The sequence below is a fragment of the Diadema antillarum genome, unplaced genomic scaffold (assembly GCF_040938485.1).
Source record: "Diadema antillarum isolate AM-2024a unplaced genomic scaffold, OU_Dant_1.0 seq00000113_RagTag, whole genome shotgun sequence".
NCBI lineage: Eukaryota > Metazoa > Echinodermata > Echinoidea > Diadematoida > Diadematidae > Diadema > Diadema antillarum.
Genome location: NW_027271197.1, coordinates 93,882 through 101,314, shown reverse-complemented (window position 1 = coordinate 101,314; position 7,433 = coordinate 93,882).

Here is a 7,433-nt window from a genome sequence, read left to right as displayed (position 1 = left end):
CCATCATATCATAATACTGCTCTCTTTTTTTAATCCTTCGCAGAAAGGGCGCCCTACAGAACGTTTTATTTCTTTTTGATTTACCAGACGCCTTCACTATGGCAACCGTGACGTCAATTATCTGAATTATGAGATGGTGGTATTCTTAGTAAGGTTGACCCCTTCTCGAAATTCATTTGCATTTTGCATTCACTCTCCGAATCCACCTGATACCTATTTAATGTCAATAGAGTGTATTAGTATTCTCGCTCTCATCGCCCCATTACTCTCTCCCCACTCTCCCTTTCCATCTCCCCCTCCACCATTCCCTCCCTCTCTCCCTCTGAGAAAGATGGTAATGACGCTGATGATTATAGGCTTCAATTTCAATCTATTCACATTTTCCCCAGATAATGCATAATACCATAGAAAATATACAAAACAATAACAATGACAATTTTTCATCTTGTTATAATCAATCAATCAATGATGCAAATAAATGATGTGTGTTACATCTAAAATAGTAATAACGTGATAAACAACTTAGGTCGTATGCGCAGTGTACCTATTTTCCACGCACGTTAATCAAACTTGTGACGTAATAGTTTGTTTGTTTGTTTGTTTTTATTGTTCCATATTCCACATTTCCACAAATAAACCATAAACGTAACAAAACAACGCATGGGAGAATTGTCAAATGAAAAGCATATAAATCGTGTTTATTCTTTCTTTAGTTCATTGGCGACAAAGCAAAGTGTTAATGTGGAGGAACATAATAAAAAGTGAAACTTTTGATTTATAGGTGCCGGGATTCACAGAGAGATATCTTTTCCTGTCATGGCTGTCAACCTTCCCATAACTTGCAAAACGCTAATGGTCAAATTCCACCTGATTCGTATTCAGTGATCAGAATAGCATATGTGTCAAAATATCAGCCCTAAATCTTGACATAATTACCACTGCTTAGGAAAGAAGCTAGGAAAGATTGCTTTCAGGCTTGTTAGAACGCTTCAGTAGTCTTCCGGTCAGCTTAACCCATTGGCTGCGGGAATCGGTTGCGTCATATGGCGTCAATACAAGGAGAAAAATACCATGATTTCGGACGATGAAGCTTAAGATAAATGAAATTGAATTGAAGAAAGAAAATTGAAAATGTTGAAGGAGTGAATATCTTGTTAACCGTGAATGAGACTTTGGGAAGTGTCTATTTCGCTGAAAGCTGCAAATTATCACTGAACCATTACACTAAAGGGCGGTGTCAATTTTCTCACCTTCACTAACAAGTACAGTTTGTTGTTTCTGTTGATGGTGACGTTACTATTTTTTTTTTCGTCTCTCTGTGTTGTAGCTGTTTTATTTTATAATGTTATATTTGGTTTTGTTCAATGTCTTAGGTTTTCTGTCTCAAAGTCGGAAGCACTGATGTTAAGACAGATGCAGACTCATAGGATAAATTCAAAGAAGAGAGGGGAGAGAGAGAGAGAGAGAGAAGGAGAGAGGTGAGGGAATTGATACAGAGAGACACTTAGAAACAACAACAGAAAAGTAGTCGGGAATATCATATTGCCTGAATTACTTGAATCACCTATGATGACGCCCAGTAAGTCAAAAACTTGTAGAGGCCCATTCAAAGGATTCAATCCTGAGCCCGAGGAGTTCAATCAGATGTATCAAAGGGGTGGTAAATTTATTCAATGTGAATAAAAATTCATTAGGCTTCTGTTTCAAGTGATCTAAGAGCTTCAGACTTGAAGGCCTTAAAGGACAAGTTCACCTTCATATACATAAGGATTGAGAGAATGTAGCAATATTAGTAGAACACATCATTGAAAGTTTGAGGAAAATCAGACAATCCGTTCAAAAGTTATGAATTTTTGAAGTTTTTATGCAGTACTCGCTGGATGAGAAGACTACTGCAGTGTATGAATAACTTAGATGTCACATGCGTACAACAATATAAGGAAAATATAAAGAGAATTTCACAAAATTCCATCTTTTGAAAAAAATACACATTCCCCTGACTCGTTACCGACAAATGTTATGGGTGATATTATTCCCCCTGCCTTTAGAAAGAGGCAAGTCAAGAGCTCCTTTATTATGCGAGAAAAGTTAAGATATGTTGAATTTTCTTTTACATTTTCTTTATACTGTTGTACGCATATGACTCACAAGCTGTAGTAGTCTCCTCATTCAGCGGTTCCAACACAAAAATTTAAAAAATTCATAACTTTTGCATCGATTGTCCAATTTTCGTCAAACTTTCACTGATGTGTTCTACTTTTATTGTTGCATTCTCTCAATCCTTATGTTTATGAAGGTGAACTTGTCCTTTAACTGATTTGCCTTGACAGTATCAGCATAAAGGGTTCTCCAAGAATTTACTCTCTGGCTGAAAGAGTTTAACCTCTTATACGAGTTCAACACCTTCCTTTATGCAACTTAAACTTATTACAGCGTTTAACTTGATCAACGATAACAAAGAAAACAGCTAGGTCAAAGTCTTCCATATTATGGAAAAATATCGAAGACTTCATTATTGTACTTATTATTATTATCCTTGTTGTTATCATCATTATTATGATCATTCATTTATTTATTTATTTATTTACTTATTTATTTATTTATTTATTTATTTATTTATTTACTTATTTATTCATTTATTTATTAATCAGGTAAAGAATATATGATACATGAATTATCATAAAAATTACAAACATGGACAAAAACCAGAATGAATTAAAGTTACTATAAGGAATACACTGTGCTGTACATGTTACACAAAATGAAAATGAAATAAATGGAGACAACATTATATCTCCGTCGTCTTCAATCATATCTCCGACGTCCACGTCTATACTAGAGACACTTAGGAGATACGGAGTTTATGATAGATTGAAAGAGACAGTTCTGGAAAACAAGAGAGAAAGAAAATCGGGAGCACAAAAGGAGGGAAATAGAGACGGTGAACAGAGTGCAAGAGATTTAGAAAAGCAACACAGGCAAAAAAAGTCGAGGAAAAAAGAGACAGCGACCTGAAAAGATTTTATCACATGCTATCTCTCTATGTTACGTTTATTTTTTCTATAACTGGGTAAACTCAAATCAATCAAACAACTGCATAAACTGTAGACTGAAAGCTGTGTAATCACTGACGCCATTCTGATGCTTTTGGGACTATGATATAATTCCATCTTCTCTTGTGGTTTTGCTGTGTTGTCGGTTTTTTCCTCAATATGCGGCAGACATAGTTTGACATGCTATTATTAGTGATCACAACTGTAGTCGTATAATGCACTTACTGCGTCATATGGCGCGCACAAACCAATATTTGTATTCCCCGACACAGGAAAGAGATATACGGTAAAGTAAAAGATAAAAAGGCATCGACTGATCGATGGCGAGTAGAAAAATGCCGCCAGGCTTTTCGTGTTTGAGAGAAACTCGCATGCGAGTTACGAATGGGCCGTTAACGATCGCCCCGACACTGTACAGGCATGCTAACCTGGAAACATTAAACTGCACATTACGTGAATATGAGACCATTCTGAAGCAAATAATTTTCACATAACAATAGATACATAATGTACTCTTAAATGAATCCCACAAGGATTGGAACAATCATCCCCCAGCATTCCCACTGATTCCCACTGATCAGTTACCAGCCATTCTCTTTAATGGAGAGGAATGAAAGTGTAACGATCGATAACGACAAGGCGCCGATAAAGTATCACCCTATTTTATTCTTCCCTTTCTCTCCTCTCCCTTCTCCCTCCCCACCCCCCCCCCCCTCCCTCCATCCCTCTCCCTTTTACTCTCTTCCCTTTCTCTCCCCTCTCTCTCTCTTCTCCCTCGTCCATTTCCCTCTCTCCCTCCACTCCCTCTCTCTGATGATTCAGAACAAGAGACACAATACAAACATAGAAGACATAACATCACTTTGACAGCGTACTCCAAACCTAATATCAGTGCCTTACAAATTGGAAAATGTCGATTCGATTTGCATATCGTATTATACAGAAGCTTACTCCCTGAAAGTATAGCAAGCCCATTATTAGATATAACCACCTAGTTCCCGGGAAAAAAAAAACACATCAGAAATTATCATTTTATGCGGTCATTCTCTCTGTGCACTCCTTTTCCTCCTTTGGATTGTTGGACGTGACGAATGTACAAGGGTAATGATCGCCTATAAAGTTGATAGGTATAGATATTGCTTTATTATCGCTTTCATCAAAACAAGAACGGTACATAGCAGCCCGGAGGCTGAATTACATGGCATTGATGTAAATGTACAAGCAAAAAAAAAATACAATAATTCTTCACATTAAACATTAAAAAAGATATGAGCCTTATAACATTTACTAGCAAAACAATTTCCTTCAAAAAAAAACACGATTTTATATCAATATATATATATATATATTTCACGTAAACATTCACTAGTGAAAACGAAATCAACTGATTTGGAATACGACAACTACTAGGCCCTATACATCAATTCTTTAGCGGTAACATGTGCCAAATTTTTCAAATTAAATACTAATTCCACAATAATATTTCTATACTTTATATTCAAAAAGATGGTTAAACAGTAACAAAAGATGTGCTTTTATTAAAAGTATGCCGGAATCCACAGTAACAATCCGGAGCTTGAATAAAAGTTCACATATGATTGTGATTTAATCCTCAATTGCGATAACACACTCACTCTGAAGTTTTGCAAATGGAGACTGTCTACCCGTATGTGTGTGTATATATACATATATATATATATAGATAAGTAACAAAGCTGCAACAAAGTTCATGCTGTATTCACCAACGGTTTACTCAGTATTTCTTCACACAAATTTTCGAGCGTCTCGCCGCCCTTTCTCAACACTTGAGAACATACATACATATATATATATATATATATATATATATATATATATATATATATATATATATTATATATATATATATATATAAATGAGTATCTGAATATAAGAATGAAACAAGTCCATGGAATACCATTTCGAGTAAACTTTTAAAAACTTCATATCTTTTTTATTTGTCCAATAACATTCTATTTAACTGTGATGGGAAGGCAACATTTATACAAATTAGAGCATTAATATGACAATTAACATTTACATTAATTGTGGAGAGGCCATTCTGTGTGATGGACTTGGGTCGTTCTTTGAATCATATACGTGATATTCTGCTATGGAGATGAGAGAAGGATGAGAGAGGGCGCTATAATATGAATGTAAGAATGACCCAAGTCCTTCATTCTTACATTCATATAAGAATTAAATCATTCATTTCAGGCACTTCCGGGTTTAATTAGGATTTATCATTTATACTCAAGTTGAGTCCATGCATAAGCTACAATTTCCCATGTCAAACTAAATTTGGCTAAAAATTGGACTTGGGTCGTTCTTATATTCAGGTCTTCATATATATACATGTATATAATTCTAGAACTATCTATTAATCTTGTTATCTTAATTGTCCTCTCATACTGTTTGCTCTGCCATTCTTTCTCCTCGCCTTTTCCTTTGATAAAGGAAGTCGTCATAGGTGGGTAGTAGATGCATCAACTCGCCAGCGAAATCTAAATCGAATATCTGATGAAGGTCAAATCAAGCTAGGTTGTGTAGTGCAAATCGTAATGCAGGAATTTTCCACTCCTTTTTTTCCGCGCCAGTGGTTGTGCAATTTATTACTTAATCAAACTTCAACTCATAAATGTTTATCACAAACCACACCATTATCATGAAATACGCAAGGTGTACTCCATGATATTATTGTGTGGTCAATCCCGCGCGCGGCGTTGTTATAATTACTTACCGGAAGACATACTTATCGTATACCCGCAGACGATGTTTCGATCACCGATTTTAAAGTGCTGGACTCGATCGCCGATAGTCCTAACACGCGTACCCGCGAGAATTTCACCGTTGTGAATTCCAAATGGCAACTGCCAAGTGGAGCGGTGTGCAGCAATCAAAAGAATTTGGAACGCTTATGGATTTATATTACAAGTGAGTGGCAATCACAATAGTGGCGATGACAAGTACAGCATGAAGCAGTCACGTCCTGACTGCAATTAGTTTATAGCCCTTTTTACACTTGTGTTTCTTAACCCCGGACTTTCTCTGACCCAAGACTATCGTTAGTCCCGTACCAATTTTTTCAGCTTTTTACACTGGCCAATTAGTCCCGTACTATCTCTTGTCCGGCCGGGGGCTAAGGACCTTCCAAACCACATGAATATTCATGATTACGCTGTGTACTGTACACGTACACGCACGCACCGGCAGCACTTGATTACCTCGTTTCTGATTGGTCAGTGAGGGTTAACCTTCGTCTCCGTCGCTTAGCCCAGGATTATTTTTTCGTTCTGTTTACACTCACTTGCTTGGCACCGCAATTGCGGTGCTAACCCTGCTATTTTGCAGGGCCAGATAGTATACCGGACTATCGGTGGGGCTAGCCCACTTTGGCAAAAACGAGTGCAAACAGAAAGTGGGCTAAGGCCCCCTCCCCCTCCCCCTTAGCCCCACCGTTGGTACGGGACTAAGCAAAAATTTACAAGTGTGAAAAGCCCTTACGAGTGACGAGTATGTATGAATGACGAAACAAAGCAATACGAGACTTTAATTTTTCAGTTGACTGACTGTAGTGATCGAATTTTGACAGTTAACGAGCGACTTCAAATTCGAACGTGCAGTAATGCTTTCTTTATCTGTTACAGACGGTCAGATAAAATTTGTATATTTATCCACTATGTGTGTGTTGTGTGTGTGTGGGTATGTGTGTATATTCTTTATCATTATTCATCTGTAAAGCTGTAACTAAGCGTTTATATTACTGTCGAACATTTGGAAACAGAAACATAAAGTGAAAAAAAAATATCAAACGAAAAACCTATAGACCCTATAACACTTTCATCGAAAGCAGAAGCTATAAGCCTCCGGTTCGTTGCCGCCACCCCTCCCCCTCAAACATTCTTTTTAGACGTATCACGTGCCTAACTTTTTTATATGTTTTTTATTTCTTTTCATATTATCCGTGTCTTTTGGAGAGTCAGTGTGCGCCATTAGCTTTTGGTTTTTCTTTTTGTTTTTTGTTTTTTCTAGAACTTCGTTGGGGTAAGGAAAACTGTCTTTCATAGGAAAAATACCTATTTATTCATTAATCTATCTATCAATGTATCTATCTATCTACCTACCTATCTATATATTATATATATCCATCTATCAATCTATATATCTATTTAACTTAATCAATCTATCTATCCATCTGTCTACATATCTGTCTATATATTTATCTATCTATCTATCTATCTATCTATCTATCTATCTATCTAGCTATCTATTTATCTTTCTATCTATCTGTGGACAAGTATTCACCTTTTGATGACTCTTTGCGGACAAGAATTTGCGGGCAAGAATTCGTATAGCTCTGCA